General features: G+C 43.2%; 3 long non-coding RNA genes across 4 annotated transcripts; all 3 read right to left on the bottom strand.

Annotated features, from left to right (window-relative positions):
• Positions 1-1,160: 1,160 nt before the first annotated feature.
• On the bottom strand, positions 1,161-7,035 carry LOC111743761. The gene is made up of 3 exons (XR_002781860.1): positions 5,149-7,035; positions 3,661-3,781; positions 1,161-3,331 (listed from the first exon to the last, which is right to left on the bottom strand). It is a non-coding gene; the product is annotated as an uncharacterized LOC111743761 (long non-coding RNA).
• A 3,144-nt stretch (positions 7,036-10,179) lies between these two features.
• Positions 10,180-11,917, bottom strand: LOC111743767. Its single transcript, XR_002781867.1, has 2 exons — positions 11,741-11,917; positions 10,180-11,304 (listed from the first exon to the last, which is right to left on the bottom strand). It is a non-coding gene; the product is annotated as an uncharacterized LOC111743767 (long non-coding RNA).
• Positions 11,918-15,609: 3,692 nt separating this feature from the next.
• LOC105296164 lies at positions 15,610-18,855 on the bottom strand. 2 transcript variants are annotated; one of them, XR_002781862.1, is made up of 3 exons: positions 18,585-18,855; positions 17,158-17,290; positions 15,610-16,017 (listed from the first exon to the last, which is right to left on the bottom strand). It is a non-coding gene; the product is annotated as an uncharacterized LOC105296164 (long non-coding RNA). The 2 variants fall into 2 exon arrangements; XR_896227.2 differs by having other exon boundaries at positions 18,452-18,855.
• Positions 18,856-18,863: the final 8 nt, after the last annotated feature.

An 18,863-nucleotide genomic window follows, 5' to 3' on the forward strand; every position in this document is an offset into this window, starting at 1 on the left:
CGAGCAAAAGACGCTATCAAATATTTTCTTTTCCTCCTACTTATATTAAATCTGTTTATACTTTTAAAAACACAACACTCTTTCTTAGAGCTAGCAGAGAAAGAGGGAAGGAGAGAGAGGCAAGAATCCGTTGCCTATCTGAATTATACTCTAAATTTTATAATCTGAATCGCCAAATTTCAAAATTCCAAATTCGTGAAAATTTGAAGAAAAGTAAAAGAATTAAATAATAAAAAGATCGGAAGAACCAAACCAACAGTGGAGATGCTGGTTTGCACCATACTCCAAAAGCCCCACGAGGGTTTCTGTGATTGGTGAACCCTGGGGGTGGGGCCAGAATTGGGGGGCGGGGGTGAGACTCGGGAAAAGAGATAGATGTTGAACTAACACACCAGGGGTCCTCATGCAGGCAGGTGTGGGAGTCAGAGCTTCCTTACCTGCCTCAGATGGAAAGTTATGGCAGTAATAACATCTTTATGGGTAGAAAAACCTTAAAAAGGAGTCGAAATTAGTTTCGTATGAGAACGGTTTCAGATGTGGGTGTCTATTGAAAACACAAAATACAAAAATAACCTTCAGGGGCCACAGCATCCCTTGTGTAGTTTTATGACATGTGTCAATATCTTCGTTCAAGGCGGGGAAAAAGGATAGGAAGAGGAAGGAAGGGAAAAAGAGATTTTCAAATGTATGCCATCCGTTTTTAATGTTGTTTCGATTATTCGTCTCACTGTATGCCTGTAAGTGGGCATGGAACACAAGAACGCCCAGCGTGCCTTTGTTAGAGACTAATTAGGTAAATCTGATTTTCTAAACCATGAGCCAGAATCGCAAAGGTGGCGTTTCTCATCTCCCCTGAAGGAGAAGTCAGGGGACGATGAGAGAGAATAACCTTTACCTCATAATTTCCCTCCTCTCTGTGGAAGACACATTCGTCTCTCAGTAAAAAGGTACTTGGAGAAACTTGCTAAAATTTTCCCTCATGCTTGAAATTTACTTACCCCGGGTAACAGGAAATGTGGCGTCTTGTGATGTAGATTGTTATACCAGATGGTAATCTTAGCTCATGCTATTCATGTCTATCAGCCGTGTGTGTCAATCATCCATCTGAGGCTGACCTCAGCCACTGCGAAGTTGGGTTCCATACCACTGCTATTAATAAATAATAATAACGGTACTGATTCTGTGTCATTCTGATGCACAATTAACGGGGCCCTTACCTTTACATGATATTAAATACGGAATTTTTTATTTTTCTTCTCTCCCTTTTAATCACTGACTAATTTAGCCAAGGATGACGGTTTCATATTTATGACAGCTTTGATTATCTGGCGGTTGCCAAGAGGCCAGGTGGTGAGGGCTGCACAAAGATGCAAAGACAAACTCCTCAGTCAGAAACTACTTTTCTTTGCTTCCAACTGTCCGTCCATTCAGCTTTCCTGCCTTTAACGCTCCCCTGCATCTCTCCTGCCGCCTTTTCTGGCATTTCCCCCTGACCAGCGCCTAGAAGCGGGCTTTACACAAAATGCTCCCTATCCTTTTGGCCTGTAACCGTCCGCAGAGATTTTCTACTGCGACACTTGGCTGTCCTCTCGCTCACAAGGCTTCCCACTGGCGCCCCGTCTTCTCGTAGACACAGGAAGTCACTTTCCTGCATCTCCGACTTCCCCTCCGTGGCACCTGAAAATGTTCCCTCCCAGCTGTCGTTGACTTCTAGACTTGGTCAGCGCCCGGGCCTGGGGCAGTGCGAAGCCGAGATTCGCTGCTCTGACACTTCTGTGGCCCAGCTCTTTCTGCGTTCTGGCTCCTTCAGCGTGTCACGTTCTTTCTCGAACTTCCTTCTGCAAGACATCCGTCTGTGCCTTCTTTTCTTCCTCGTTCCTCCTTCTGTCAGGACTGCGTTCAGAACTTGATTCAGTAAAGGCTCTGTCTATACAGGCAACGAAATGGGGCCATGCCACCTTTCTGGGAGATTTCTTCCTTGTCTCTTTAAGAAAAAAGCCATCATCTTTTTTTTTTTTTTTCTTTCGTTGCCTGGCTTCTCTTACCCAAAGATAACGTTTCTGACCCAACATTGTCAGGATAAGGATTCTAACGTTTTATGGTGATGATTTACATGTATTTTTGTCGTGGCCTCTCTGAATGTGACGAGAGCCCTTAGTTTGCCGACTGAATGTGGATCAGGAAAGGAATCTAGCAAGCTCGTAAGGACTTTTCATCTGTACAAAGTTCCACTGGAGCAACATAGTGGTTAAAGGTCCAAAAGACACGAGTTTCAGTGGGAAATGAGAGCACCGGTTTGCCTCATTCTGGCGGGAGTTAGGGAGTGACCCGTTACTGAAATCGTGCTGCCAATTGCAGGTGATTTTTTTTTTTTTTTAGTTGCGTTACTGGCTGAGGCACAGGATTTTGAGGTCTCTGGGATTCTTCAGAGCGAGGTCATTTAACATCAAGGACTTTCTAGGCACCGCCTTCCCCCAGGGGCTAAGCTGTGTCCTGGGAGTTCTCCCTCCCCCTCTCCTGTTCTCTCTGGAGCACCCCTTGTACCTCAGAAGAAACAGCTCTCTGCAGTTTACTAAGGCCTAAACAGGGGTTCATCTGAGACAGCCTCGGCTCCCGGCTGGGAGGGGCAGTCTCCCCCAAATCGGCACAGACAGCAGGCTTTGGAATCAGATGATGGCAGGCTGGAGTTCCAGCCCCAGTCCCTGTAACATCTGACGAGTAGCCAAACCGCTCCTGGCCTTAGATTCCTCATGTATGAAACAGGCATAATAGAGCACTCGTCTCAGAAAGTGGCTGCGAGGATGCAATGAGAGCATCTTGTAAAGTACCTGGCACCAGCTGGTGGCAGCTATTTTTATCTATGATCCAGTAGGTAGAACATTTCTGCGCTTTCCTCGTCTTGAAATGGAGATGCCTTTACATCATCTTCCAAGGCTATTCTTAATTACTCTTGTCATTTGACTTTTAAGTGCCCATCATGAGCTTTCTATAGAGCCACACGAATGGCAATTACAGAAATAGTCTCTGCAGGGCTTTGCGATCCTGAACTTGTGTCAGACTCTCTAAATCATCAGTGACCAAGGCCACTGATGAGCATTTGGAGTCTAGGATTATCATCAATACTAACCATCGTCTCTCACCTGCCATAAAATGCTAAGACCTTACGGTCATACGAGACACCTAGGGAGTCACATGCATGTGAAACTGAAGGTCGGGACTGGAATCAGGAGATGCAGGTTTCAGGGTTGATTCTCCCAGTGCTAATATCTTACGATCCACGATGGTAATCTCTTCAGCTAGATTATAAACTCCTCGAAGGGCTTATTGATTTCTGCAGGGAGGAAGGCGGGGCTTAGACTATACAGCGGTCTGAAATAGAACCAATTCGTATATTGCTTCCTGGACTTATCTGAAAACTCTATTCCTCTCTGAAAGTGACCTGAACCCCCCAAACTGTGAGCCTGACTGTGATCTCTACCTGCAGCAAACAGCTATCTAGCGCCTGGCAGATCTCTCGTGCGAAGCTCAGACTTCATAGAAGGAACATGCATACTGATTTCAAGGTGATTATAATAATCTAATTAAGGAAATACGCAGGTCAATCTTGAAACACGAAGAGCACCCATTACAAAGCAATTTAGGAACAGAGACGATACTTACTCCCTTCGATTTTCCTTAACACAGAGTAAAGACTCAGGCTGGATTGTTTTGTTTTGCTCTTTGCTGAAGCTTTCTTTCTTCATTCATTTATTAAATTCCTAAGCATCATATCTATAAGATGCTGTAAGAGATAAGAATTATAAAATTCTTGAATACGATTATGGTAAGTGCCTATTTTAAAGGATAATGATTTGTTAGTTCGAGATTCTATGACTACAGATATCAACATGATGGTCCTATTAGGAAATGCCAAGAATTCAAAGACACTTGTTTGATGAGTCATTGAGCTTCTTCCACAAATGGTCTTAACTTAAGCAGGACTCTTAAATCAACAGATAGAATTTGCTAGAAAGACACTTGCACTAAACAATGAAGTATCATTTTTTTTCATTGGCAATTCTTTAGCCTATGGCATGAAATCTGGTGTCTGAAGGACTTGGAGATTGGCCCGGTCCTCGTCCAAGGTGAAAACTCCCTTCACACCGTCCCTGGTTGTTCATTCTCTGTTGGTTCACCAGTGCCATCCACCCGAAACAGAAAGAGAGCCAATAACAAAGCCACGTCTATAACTTTAAATTACATTTAAAAAAAGGTGAAGTTAATTTTAATACTATGTTTTATTTTAACTCATTATGTCCAAAACGTTACTATGTCAGCACGGAATCATTACAGAAGTTTTTACTGAGATATTTTACACGCATTTTTTTTTTTCATATCAAATCTTCAAAATTCAGTGTATTTTATAATTAAAGCATCTCTTAATTTGGACAAGCCACACCTGAAGTACTCAATAATCACATGGAGTTTAGTGGCTCCTCTATGGGACAGCACAGATCTAATACTGTCACAAAGGAAAAATTCACTCCGATACCTCTGACCCTCCCCTAGAAACCCATTATGTTTCTGAAGAGCTCTGGGTCAGAAAGCTCTTCTTTGTGTTGCGCTGATAAGTTCTGCACACTTCCAATTTCTACCCTGGTCATTGTTCTCCCTTCTCGATCATATTTTTAATACTACAGAAATTTCATGCTGGCTTTCAGTAGTAGCAATATATCATGATGTAACCCTGCTCATTTTCAAGTTTTCTCCCCTTCGACCACATTTCTCCATTTTTTTAAAAAAAAAATTTTGAAATCAGATTTATTTGAAACCAGCTACTGAATTTTCTATTTAGAGTTATTACATTTCACCTTGCTGGTTGGCCCATTGCTCCAGACGGACAAAATCTCTTTTGGAGCAGAATTCTCTCAACTAAGGAATCAGATATCCCTCCCAGTTCCACGCCATCCGTGTGTGCGGCCAGCGTGCCATCCGCATCCTCTCCGACTCGGTGGCAAGTACGTTAAGGTGGACGGGGCATCTGCTGCTGGCTACGAGACTCCTCCCGCTCCGCTCAGTGTCCTCCCAGTCACCCCGCTCAGGTCCCAGGCATTTGAACAGGTTCAGTCCCCATCCCTTCATCTTCCCCCACAGGACATCATGACTCACCTTGTCAAAAGTCCTCCCCAGACGTCAAAGTTCTTAGCTGTCAGAACAGGAAATAGATGAATACTTCTTGCTTAATTCAGTGAACCCATGGGGAGCTTGGTCCAGAACCACATTTTTCTCCCTGCAGGCTTCTGTCACCTTTCATGTTCTCCACCGTCCCTCACGGTAATTGATAATGGTTCATGGTGCTCATCTTTTGGCATCCTCATCCCAAGGATCTTATATAAAATACGTAGTCGGTCTTCTTTCATTCTTTTCCAGCATGATTTCTTTCCTATTGCTATTTACTCTGTTCTTCAGGTCTAAAAAGTATTTTTGAATATTCTAGCATAGGTTATATCATTCTAAAATAATTTTTATGGTTACTTCACTGAAACAGGCTCATATGCATGTAAGAGAGAGAAAGTGTGTGTGTGTGAGAGAGAGAGAGAGAGAGAGACAGACAGACAGACAGAGAAATGTTTTCCTGGTGGTGCAAGTTTCCGAAGTCAGAAGTTCTTGTAATTCGGGAGACGAGACGATATTTACTTCTTGGATCGGGCAGAGCGAGAACAAGCTTTTGCCATAGAAAGCCATGATTTCCAAGGGCCTACCGATACCTCTTTTTTGGTTCTTTATCTCTCCTCCCTACCAATTCGCAATTTTTTTTTTTTTTTTTTGCGCTGCTTGTCCTACAGTTCTGTTCCTTTTCTCTATTCCGACCTGTTGCTTTTCTTTACATTAAAACGGTCAGTATCATTTTCTTTTCCAGTCATAAGACCAAGAGATCTGAAGGTCTGTTGTTTTTCAAAGCACAGAAAAGCAACCAATCAGAGGCCCCGTGGAAGAAAAGATATTTTGCCAGCACCTTCTAAAGCCAGGTCCTATCTGTGGCCCAAAGCTGGGTTGTCTGCTCATCACTGACTATTACGTTTTAATTTTCTGTTTTGGGGTATGGTTCACCTCCTGTTCTGTGAATTCCTGGATGTCAGAGTCTATAGCTTATTCATCTCTATATTATCGTCACCTTGTGCTTAATACCCACTCCACAAATACGGTGCCACAAATGAATCCGCTAATGAATGGATCTCTTATATGACACTTACATACGACTTCTACTGGAGTGCTTCCTCTTATGAAATACTACTTAGCCAATCCACTGCTATGTTGGTAGCTTTAATGATAAAAAGCTTTTCTTTTGTATTAAACTAAAACCTACCTTTGGAACTTTTATTTTCCCATAGAAAATACCTTTCTCATATATTTATTCTAAATACGAAAATGAAGGCTTCAGGCCTGATGAAGACAGCCATTTCGTTTTCAGCAGGAAGTCCTGTGCTATCCCTTTGCTTGTTCAACCATCTTCATTCCAGTGGCATCCCAGTGACAAGCTTCTGGCATGCCAACCACACAGGTCATTTAGGGAGAAATCCAAATTCCATTTAGACAGATTTTGAGCTCTTCTAAATATTGTACTTTCTCAGGCTTCCAGGGGACCAGTGTTTATCACTGGACGAGTACAGTTACAGAAAGATCAAGGACTTAGTTTATTCTGGGTCACGTCCATTGAAACGGCCTGGGTTAAGCCAAGGAGTCCTCTCATTCCCAACCGCTTTCCTCGGTCTTAGAATGAAATTTCCTGACATTTCGCCCTCTTGCCCAGCATGAACCCCTATGCCCAGGCTGTGCCTGCTTTTTCTTTATTCTGGACCAGCGGTGCTGTTCGGCATAGCTTCTCTTGCTCTCATTACCAGACAATACAGTGTGTGGAACCCAGTATCTCACACTCCTATTTGGCTCGGGGCTGGTTTGTGAACCACATGTCAGAGCAAAACTTTAAATCTCACGTCCAACACAAAAAGAAATGACGCCAGTGCTTCGAAATGTCTTTTAACATAAAATATGTCAATTCAGCGCCCCCCCCCAACCCCAACCTTGCTCCTTCTTTCTCCCTTGCATTTTTTGTTTTTGAGATGTTTAGAAGTTGTGTCATCTTTGTGAATTATGATTTTAGGACAAAGCATGTCGAGATCATGAATCTACACTAAAAAAAATACTGCAAGAAACATGTGACCCTGATTATACTGGCTTTGATCACACTAATTCCACTAATTAAAAATTCCGCCGAGGAGAGTGCTGTGGAATCATGTAAACCCTGCGAATTACCTAATAATAATAGAAATATTCAAAGCATTAGTGATTAATGAACAGATGTGAAGAGGCAATGCAAAGTTATGGGAAACCATTTCGAACGGTGATGTCAGCAAGGAACAATTTGCAGACATAATTACTAAAAAATTATCAGAGACTTCCTTGTCAAGTATTTTGTATGTTTATAGAGCTGGTGGTGACTCATTGTAGAAGTCTGGGAGCCTTATTTGATTTGGAATCAGGATTTTATTATAGCTTAGCTGTTATGTAATCGTTTACTCAGACTGATGGGGAGATAGTCTTCCATGTCAACAAACTTGTATGTGTTCAGTGAGGCTTCCTCATAGATCTGAATGCTTTTCTGTATGTTCACGCCTGGAGTATAGTCTCAGTTTGTAAACTGGAGCCCAAGAATGAATGCAAGATTAATAACTGAATAGACTACCGCCAACTCTAACGGATCGGGGCATTGGAACAAAGTTGCTTTACATCGTGAAGTTGATAATGTCACGTGGGGTGGCTGCCTCTGGCATGCCATGACTCGATATATGAGTTTTTTTGGTCATGTATTTGTTGTGCTACTCAGTACAGTAAGTCGAAGTCCTCTATGGTTTTACTAAGGTTAATACAATAATTAGTCAAGCTTTCCCTACATACCCTCTCACTCCTGTGATTGAGTGTGAAGTCATTTGGGTACATCAGTTTTTAGGGTGGCTGGGAAACTACTGTTTGGTCAACATCTCCAGTTGCTAACTAGAAAGGAGTATTTTATTTGGCGTTTCTAAAACACTGACACAAAGCGGATAGACAGTATGTCTGCCCCTTGCTGCAAATTTTAGTGATGTTGTTGTCTCCACAACTCCCAAAGAAATATAACCCCACAAATCGTGGTGCTTTCCAAGAAAGGTTGGGTGTTCTCTTCGCTCTGAAGGGGACAGAGCGAAAAAATGATTAAATAGAAGGAGGGAGGCTCTGGTATTCTGCTCCTGGCTCTTCAACTGCCAAGCTGCTACTGGACCCCTGGCAGCTCTGGTTTCTTTCCATATAAGTTTCTTTACCTACTGACTCAGAGAAGCAGAACTGAACCATGCAGTCACATAATTAGTCTAAACATTTGCCTACGTAGGCTTCTACGAAGATACAGGATCTTATTTAAACTCTTTTAAATGGATTTATTTTATCACTTCACATTCCGTTTGACAGTCTTCTTGTCTCTGCAATATATATATATATAGACAGAGAGAGAGAGAGAGAGAGAGAGACAGAGAGACAGAGAGACAGAGAGACAGAGAGAGAGCGCAGAGCAAGGGAGGAAGAATAGCATAATGGAAGAGAAGAATTTGAAAGAGAAGAGCAAAAGTAATGACTTGCTCTTTTGTATAAATGGTCAACGATATATTTTGGATGATAGCTCTGTAATTGTTCCACATTAACAACAGAAATGCCGCTTGTTTTGTAGTCTTGAATAATGAAGAACATTTTAGGATGCAGAAAAGTCACAGAAAGTCACAGTACAAAGGAACTACTTCCTTTTGGCCAGTTTTTAGTTTGCAATAAACAAAGCTTCTATTTTAATTCCTAAAGCACACATTGTCACGCAAGACGGTCCCAAGAGGAAGAAATTACGCTTCCTTTTGGCATCTTGTAGAATTTCCCTAAGACAATGATATGGCCCTAGCATATCATGGTGACCATCCATCTGTCCATGGAATACTTTGTGGGATGAGGCTGAGGAAGAACAGGGCCCAAGGGCCTCCGGTCAGTGTCATCCACACACAGTCAGAAATCACGTTTAGTCTGTAACGGAGGAGGATGGGTTGGCAAGGTGGGTAGCAGCACGGTTACCACGTTCCAGGAGGTGTTAGAGAGCCGATGTTCAGTCCTGACACCAACCAAGAACAGGATACCTGGGCTGGGGCTGGCGTTTCAGCCACTGATTGTGTCTCTGAATGTAACTCTGGCTGTTAGTGGTTCTTACTGTTCCATTTGAATGGTGCTTCCTGTCCATCTACAATGATCCAGAGGCTAAGAAACCCAATTTATTAGCTCCCATTTCCTCTTGATCTTTGCTTAAAGGGTGAACGAGACAAGTAACAACCACAAAGACAGCAGTCGGCCTTACGGAGTCCTCGCCATGTGTGTGAAAGCAGTCCCCTAAAGGGTCGATGTAGTGCTCTATTGAGTTTTTTCAACAGTCTTGGAATTACTGATACTATGAGCTTGGTATTATTAATCTCATTTTAAGGATGAGGAAACTGAGGCTTGAGCAAGAGACTCGCTCAAGGTCGCCAAGCTAGTCGGCGGCAGAACAGAATTCAAACCCCAGCTCTCTGACTCCAGAGCCAATAAACGCTCTTAAACACCACTCTACATAGCCCCTTCACATATGGAGCTTGAAATGTTTGCTGCCAGAGCAGACAGATGTTATTGGTCAACTGGAGAAGGACGCTGAAGTATCTTTGGACTTCAAAAGCAATGCTTCCACTTTATGTCACCGAGTTCCTGCTTTCCATTCCCATTGCTGACACTAGAGTTTAAGTCGCCATCACCTCTGACCTGAACCTCTTTGAAAATATTATTTCTCGCTAATTATGAAATTATTATAAATTCATTGTAAAAACTATGAAAAATGAGGGAAAGTAGACATCAGAAGAAATTTCGTTTCCTGAGGACAGGATCCGTGATATAGTTACATGTCTCCGATAGTTTCTAGTAAATTCCACTCATGCATAGGTGCTTAATTATCATGTGAATTGATCTGTACCTCATGGCTTTCCTTGAGTACTGGAAACTGTGAAATTTAGGCTCAAATCAGAAATGACAGGTTTGGGGATAACTGAGTATCTATTATTGTGCCTCAGTTGATATTGTACTGGACTTCTGAAAAATTAGGCTATTTTCTGAGTTATATAACCATGCTTATGTTATTGATTTCTAAAACCATGTCTGTCATGATAAAACTGTGGGATTCTTGCAATCTCTGGCTTTGACCTTTTAATTTTATGGATAAGAAAAAAGGGCCAGGGAGGTTCCTAATATCATCAGCCATAACCATTAGAGCAGGGACCAGGCGGCACATCTTCGTGCTCAGAGTTTGGGTTCATTTGTTCTAACTCGCTGCCTTGGACTCTCCCAGGACAGGAAGATCAGATTTAAAAACAAAAAACAAAACAAAACAAAAAAACCCAGTAAGTCTCTGCCTAGATTTAAATCCTTGTTTGCATCCGGGTTGGGAAATGGGTCGTGATGCTCAGCAAAAGTAGATTCCTTTTTATTTAGGTGCAGTCTTCAAGAGCTCACGATTTTCTGTCACTTGTGTCGAAGTGGGTCTTTGCATCTGAAAGCACGTCCTCGGGCACTTCAAAGGTCAAATTTCACTCCTAAACTACACTTCCTTCAAAATATACTTTGAGGTGCCAGAGATTCCTTCTGGCTGAGTAATGAACATTTCTTTAGTATTAAATAATCACAGTCATTGGACGTTAGAAAGGATCTTAAGACTATCGGCTCCAATGATCTTATTTTATGTTCAAGGACACTGCAGTTTACAGAGGTCCCGACTTGATGAAGTCCCCTGCAGCGATCAGGACCAGGAACAGAAGTCTTTCTGAGAGCACAGTGCAGTTGTCATTACCTTTGTGTAAAGGATGAGAAAACAGGGAGCTTGTCCCAGTGAGGGTTATGTCACAATGCGACAGCCGTCGGTCTGTTCATTTGCTCAGGAGCATGGTATGGGTATTTCCAAAGTTAAACCAAGCAGGATTCAGACGGTGACTTGAGTTGGATGATTCAAAGATGAGTGTGAGGGACGTTAAGGAGGGCGATGATGGAGAAGCGAGCTGTTATTAAAACAACCCCACGCGTTGTCAGGACTGCAGCCTCCAGCCGGTGAGCTCACGGATGTCTGGCGGCTCTTTCACTCTATAGCCAGCATTGGGGACACTGGGCTAGCTCACCTCAGCGAATGTGTGCCGAGTCAACGTGGTCTGATGACAGAGTGGTAGCTCAGTGAGTATCAATCTGCCACTAAAAAAAGAAAAGAAAGAAAAAAAGAAAAGACCAGAAAATAAATAAAGGGCACAATAAAAAATACTCCAACTCTATCTTCAGCTCTGCGTTGCAAACGCTTATGCTGTTATTAAAGGCTTCATTTATAGATAGCAAAGCTCCTGGAATTTTCCACATTCTGTCTTCCTTGTATCCTTTCCCCTGCTCTTGCATCCCGTCCAGTAGGGCTTTCCTTCCCGCTCCTGGGAACGCTCCTGCCCAACTCACCAAGGTCACGGTACGGCCCAGACCGATGAGCCCCTCTCAGACCTCTTCCGGGCGAACGTCAGCAGTGCTTGGCGCAGCCGGCTTCCCCGATCCTTCCCGAAACACTTCCCTCAACTCGGCTCCTTGCCATGACGGTCTCATGCCCTCGCCCTCGCCGCCCCTTCTCAGAAAGCACCGAATCCTTCACCTCTGAGCTCCCAGCGTTGGAGGACTCCAGGGCCCATCCGTGGGCTCTTCACTCTTCTTCTTCTTCTTCTTCTTCTTTTTATTTTTTATTTTTTATTTTTTTAGGCGAGGCAACCCTTGGTTGACCTCACAGATTGCCAGGACCTTGTCAGTTTACAATCCCTTATTTTTAATTTTTACTCCTACAGCACCTGGTCTTCCTAGGGGGTCTCCCATCCAAGTACTAACCAGGCCCAACCCTGCTTAGCTTCCGAGATCAGACTCTTCTCTCTTCTAATCGTACCTGCTGTCCAGGTGATCTCAGCTTCCGGACGCCGAGGACCATCTCTACTCAAAGCTCCCTGTCAAGAGTTTCCCTGGCCACACGCTCTGCAGAAGCAGCCACTGTCCATCTTTAGTTTCTTGTCCTGCTTTGCTTTTCTTCATTTTACTTATCACCACCTGACATCCTATTAGATCGTTAGCACATCTCTATTGTCTGTTTAATGTCTTCTGTCTGTCCCATTAGAATGAAGCTCCACGAGTGTGGATATCCTCGAGTTCGCTCATGTATCTTCGGTGTCTAAAAAATGCTTAGCCCAGAGCGTGGACTCAACATAGTTGCTGAATAAATAAATGAAACGCATGGGTACGAGCGACAATGAAAAAGACCACATTGCAGCAGTGGAGTAATAGAGACAGGGACGGTGCGTGGTCTGCAAGGATGACAATATTTACGATCTGGCCTTTCTAGGAAATGTTTGCCGACCCCCGGTTTATATACACATTATAACATAACAGGTCAGAGTGTAGCTCTAGAGACACGTGTCCCGGGTTCAAATCCGCACCCGCCCCCCGGCCCCCGACCAGCCGTGGCTTTGGTTAAGTCGCCTGTCCTCTCTGAGCCTCAGTTTTATCAACTGTGAAGTGGAGATAACACCAACACTAACCGCACAGGGTAGTTGGGAAGATGAAATGAATTAACGTGAGCGAAGTATTTGATATCTTCTAGAAACACACTCATAAGCGCTATTGTGCGGTGAGAAAGAACTTGAGAGACACACTGCTAAGCGGAAGGATGTGTGTTTAACTGATCGCAAAGCATACGGAGCAAACAGCTAAGCACTTTTCCTCCTCTGCTGGTTCATTCTCTTGAATTTTGGGTTAGTTGGTTATGGGCAGATATATTTTCATTCTGCTGCAGATGGAAAAATGTATATGCAGACTGTGTTTTTGCTAAACTCATCTTTGTGGGATCCATACACAAAGCAAGTCAACTGCTGTGTGTCATCTCTTCTGCGTTTTGATGGAATTCAGGACAAAACTTAGTTGAAATCCATCTCACAGACATGTGCTGTGGGTGTTTATAGGACGATTTGTCTAACGCTTCTCTTTTTGTTTGATTTTACACTATTAGGTGGACTGCGTCAAGGGCATCTTAGGATGACTCCCCCAGGCTTCCTTCCAAATTTCCTCCCTGCTCTTCATACTTGAAATCTCTGTGTAATTTATCCCTCTCTTTGGTGTCTAGGTCAAGTTCATTCTCTTCTGAGATGCCTTCCTGGCTCTCCCAAATTCCCAAGTCCAGTGAGTACTCCATCCTTGGGACCCGCTCGGTTCTAAGCAGAAGATACTATTAACTTCTTTCATTAAAAAATCATGCGAAGACATCCTATTTTCATAAACTAGAGTTTTACTTGATTGAGGTGAAGGACTGAGCCCAGAACACAGAACAGTGCCCTCCACGAGTATCTGCTCAGCAAGAGACTAGTATGGCTGGCACTTCTTAATAAGGCTTTAAGGACCTGCAGGATGTAGCCACTGCTGACATCTCCAGCGCCCCTCCGATCTGCTTCTATGTTCTCTGCTCTGGCTGCCACAATCTTCTTTCAAAATTCCCTCCACCTGCCACGCTCTGTTTGTTCCGCGCCCTGCTGTTCCTCATATCCATGTCGCTCCTTCCCCATCTTTGCTTGGTTGACAGCTACTTGTTCTTCAGATATTAGTTCAACAGTCAATGCTGCAAGGAAGCTTTTGGAACAGGTCTTCTCACCCTTGACCAGGACCACGTCAGGGCCTCTTTTCATATGGCTCTGCCTTTCCCTTCCTGGTCATTTATAATTTCATACAGCATTTTTATGTGGTCATCTGGTCAACGCTGCCTCTTTTTACTAGACTGAGCTCGCTGTAAGGAACAGCGTCTGCTTAGATGACGTTTTATTCCCAGGATCTAGTGGTGCGATTGACTCCTAGCTTTTGGGTGAATGAATGGTGAAAAACTAACGAAGAGGAAAAAGATAAGGGATGATTACGCTCCTGTTTAGCGTGCAAACACATGCAATGGATTTTTGCTGAATGTCCTTCGTGTTAGCCCTGTGCTAAGTACTGGGGATACCGCAGAGAACGAGGCAAGCGTGGGAAGAAGTAAGATTGGAACGGACAACTTTCTACCCCATATCTGTGTGTGGCCTGATAGACCACTCGGGTGAGCCTGGCCTGGCCTCCCGAGGGAGGGAAAGTGGCTGTTTTGGCCCCTCATCTTCTATCCCAATATGGTAATTAGCGAGAAGGTGCTGAATTCACAAAACCGAGGGGCCGCACCCGGTCCCTCTCAAAGTCACTGCAGCCAATTAATGGCTTTGTACGCAAGAGTTTCCGGAATTTTTCTGACTGGTTTATATCTTCTCTCCACATTCCAATAAGTCATCGAATGCCAGCTATCTTGCCACTCCTCCCATCATCCACAGTTCGCTAATGCTTTGCTTATTATTATTAGTAGTAGTAGTATTAGCATTATTATGAGTTTTATTTGTTTACTGCTTTCTGTTCAATTTGCATATCTAGTATTCTTAAGTTTTCCTCTCAGGCTATCCTTTTATTAAAACACGAACGATTCAGTCAGACTAACAGCTTTTAAGGAACAGAAGTTAATTTCGTTTCCATTGCTGTTTGTGTTGGTGCATTGACTGTTGTCACAGATGGAGACGAACCCCCCAGACCCTGAACCCCCATCACAGCTCCACTGCACAATGGTGCCGATATCCGATAATAAAGTCTCGTGAGTCACAGACTCTCACGATGGCAGAGACTTGGGGACAAGTTCTGATATTTCATAGATGCGAAAACTGAGACCTGTTGAGCTTTGGTCATGTGTCTTCTGAGGATGGGACAAGACCCCAGACCTCTTGATTCCCATCCTGTGGGGGCTCCCACTTTTCTTTGTGCCATCATATTACTTTTCATCATTTTTACGAAGTGACAGATTTCTCTCAAAGAGCAAATAGAAAAGGGGGAGGGGGCCGTGAAAACTTCCCTCTGTGCTTTTCTGCTTTGCACGTCATTTCGAGAAAAAGAGCCTGCGTTGCGAGCTGCTCCTTTGTGAACGAAGCCCCCGTGGAGCTGTCGATTGCCTGGTATATCATGATTGATGAATATCAATTTCCATCTCCATATCTCTGACATAATCCACTTGGAGACATGCCTCCAAACCCGTGAGGCTGGCTGAGGGCCGCTCGCCAGCTGAATAGCCATTATGTTCTCCAGACAAGACGATCTTGTTTCTCTGAGCCTTTTCTCAGGTTGCTGTCCCTCAGCCTGCCCCGGGGGCACTGCCAGCTCACTGCCTTTCCTACTGGAGTCGAGCATGCCCACGACAAGTTCAGAGTTTCTGGCACGAAGCAAAAACACTTCCCTGAATGGTGAGCAGGGAAACCTCGGCACCTGTTCTGCCTCGCTGTTCCCCTGTCCAGCACCCTGGGGACAAATGCCCTGCGAAACAGGAGCCGGTCTGTTTAAAACAATGCCCGGCAGGTTTCGCCTCTCTTCGCCCTCCCTTTCCCACCCGAAGACCACCTAGGGGAGGCTGTTGCTAAGCTCCCCAATAACAAGACCTGAGTGCTTTCATTTATTTCCAAGACAGGATGCTAACATCCATTGGAAAGAAAAACCAAAGAAACTGGGAAGGCTACTGAACCCAGTGGGTGAGAGCGATTTGTTTAAACAACGCACACATTGATGCTGCGGATGGAGCGGTCTCAGTTTTCACCAATATTGGCCCGATAAGGCAATGGTCGAGTGTGCTCAGTAATCCAGTCAAAGTGGATGATTTTGGGTGCGCGTGGGAACTGTTTCTATGGAATTTGAAATTGGAGCTCGGTAGGGCTTCAATTCTCTTCGAATTTTTCATTTTGCTTGTTAACGTGGATGAGAGAGCTGCCTCTCCTCCTCTCCGCTTCCCTCTCTCCTTCCCTTCCATTCCTCTCCCATTCTCTTCTCTCCACGCTGAGGCTCAAGCAGGTCCTGAATTGGAAGACGGAGAACAACTGCTATCGTCCCCTTGTCCCACATAAAGGCAGTGACAGTAGTTTCAGAACAAAATATCTACTCACTGATGACGTATGATCTACGAGGACTTGAATGTATAATACGTGTCAACTGAAACTGGTTCTCATCTATTATCTATCAACTATCTATCTATCTATCTATCTATCTATCTATCTATCATCTATCATCTATCTATCTATCTATCTATCTATCTATCTATCTATCTATCTATCTATCATCTATCAACTATCTATCTATCTATCTATCATCTATCTATCTATCTATCTATCTATCTATCTATCTATCTATCTATCTATCTATCATCTGTCATCTACCATCTATCTATCCATCATCTGTCTGTCTGTCTATCATCTATCTCATCTTGAGCATTTTTTTTCCCAAGGAAAACATTTTGACAGGAAAGTGTGAATTGAATGCTAAAATTTAGACACGAGTCAATTAGAAAAATTGCAAGGTAGGTAAGAAGACAAAGAAGAGGCATAATGGTATCCGTGTTTTTGCAGGTATTAAACAACAAACTAACAAAATAAAAAGAAAACCCCCACAGGGCAGCACGTTTGTCAACCAGAGTGACTGGGCTGTTATCCTGGCTGAAGAGGTAAACGTGTGTTAGATGGAATATTATATTGTTCCATCTATGGCTTCTGTTTCTCCATTTATTTATTTATTTTTTTGAAAAGAGAAAATTCCTTCCTGAGAACACAATTTGATAGGAGTTGATTAGAATAGAGTGGAATGAAGAAATGAAAGATATTAAGATGTTTGGAGACAGAAAGCAGGAGCTTTAAAAGCACTTTAAGTTTTTTTTAAGCCTATTAGAGAGGAGAGAGAGCGAGAGAGAGCGAGAGAGAGAGAGAATCGCATTCAGTCCTTTGAAGGACTGCTACTCAGTAAGGAAGAAGTCCTGGTCAGTGTGAATTAGTTCAAGTGAACGCACGTGGTGACTTTTGTACCCTGAGCATTTAGGGGAGGCTGGAACCCCCACAGTCCATGGTGCCCTCAGGAGGCTGTGCTCATGGTGATGGCATCTGTTGGGGCAGATACAGGCTGTGACCGTAGATGGAGTAACGCTGAGGACACATATAAGTCACTAACCTTTGTCTTCTGAAATAACCCTTGAGCGTTGCAGTACGGGAAGTTGTTGATTATCCAGCAATTTTTCCCTCTTGGGATCTTTAGAGAAGAAAACATTGGTGTGTCTTCAATGGATCCTCCAATTTGTGGCGCTCTGATATTTGATTCAAGAGAAAGAAAGAAAGAAAAAAATATATATATATATACACATACACACATAATACTCATGTTATGTATATAATACGCACACATATATATGTCTATATGTGTAAATATCTTTGGTAAAGCTTATTAATGAAATTGATGTAATTTTCTTTGGGGCAAAAAAAAAAAAAAATCCATATGTGTACCACAATTAATTAAGGCATAATTTTCCACTTTGTAAAACAATTTTTCCTTCAAAAAATGATTCTTTTTAAGGTTAGAAATGAATGAGCTGATAAGATCTTACAGGTCCTTAAAATAGGATTTGCTATAGCAGTAGAAATAATGATAATTAGCATTTATAAACCTTCCCTCTTGTGCCAGGTACTGAGCTAAGAGCTTTATGTGAAATATTTCATTTACGCCTCCGGATCACCCTAGGAGGTAAGGTCCTATACTGATTGTCCTTACTATTCCTTGCTTTTCAGAAGCTGATGTTTAGAGAGTTTAGCAACTTTTCCGAAGTTACACCATTAATAAGAGGCGTAGCTGCGATTTGACCTTAGATGGTCTCATCCCAGAGCCCATATCCACCTTTTTTCAATAGCATTTCTATATTTTGGGGTACCACGGCTCTCATGTAAAGTGACTCATCTGCACAGCAGCTCGCGACAAAGCAATACACAGATCTAAGGTCTGAATAGAAATCAGAATATTAATCCTTGGTTTGAGTATAATCGTCATTCATTGCGGCCAATGCATTCCTTTCCATCATCAAGAATTTTGCTTTTATTTATTTATTATTTTTAATTTGGGAAAATCTGATATCGAATAAATGCCTGAATTCATGCTATGTAACCATGTGGGCAACGCAATTCCAGAGCACAGAAGGACAGATGCAGCATTAAAAGACAGAAGAATATGGAGAATTGGCCAATCTAGATTTTTCTCTGTTTAAGTACAGTTCCATTGAGACAGAACAGACGATGTGGGGACCAAAGCTTTAACTACTGAGCAAAATAGTGTTGATTTTCTTGTGGCGAATCACCCCTCGTGTACAGATCTTAGAAAAGGAGGCCATTTCCAGCGTTTTGTGGTGTCACCCAAAGATAATTCAGTCTAGCACCTGGCTATGTCTCGCCTCCCACATACTCTCCTGATACACACACACCTCATACAGAAACAGATCTGAACGAGTGACAAACCCAGAGAAATGACCAATATTTATTCAGTTCAGAAAGTCCGAAGTGGTTTTCCTAGAAACACCAGCAAGACAAAGATGGAGAGAGGAATCCAGGTCCTACCGGAGGGATGAATGGGTGTGAGAAAATGCGAGGGAGGCTTTTCGTATAACCATAACCGAGGTCACAGATCACTGCAGTCCCTGCCGGGCTAAAATATGGAGAAGATGAACCATCGAGTCTGGGCAGCAGAGCGCTGTCTCTCAGGGGAGGTGAGGAGTACGCAGGAGAGGGGTCCCTGACCTCTGCTTATCTATCAGCTGAAGTTTTGATCTCAAGGCTGGGAAAGACACGGCCAGAAATAAATGTTTGGGGCACGACATTCTTTCCATGTTAGGACAC

This window comes from Pteropus vampyrus, unplaced genomic scaffold (genome assembly GCF_000151845.1).
Source record: "Pteropus vampyrus isolate Shadow unplaced genomic scaffold, Pvam_2.0 Scaffold121, whole genome shotgun sequence".
Classification (NCBI taxonomy): domain Eukaryota; kingdom Metazoa; phylum Chordata; class Mammalia; order Chiroptera; family Pteropodidae; genus Pteropus; species Pteropus vampyrus.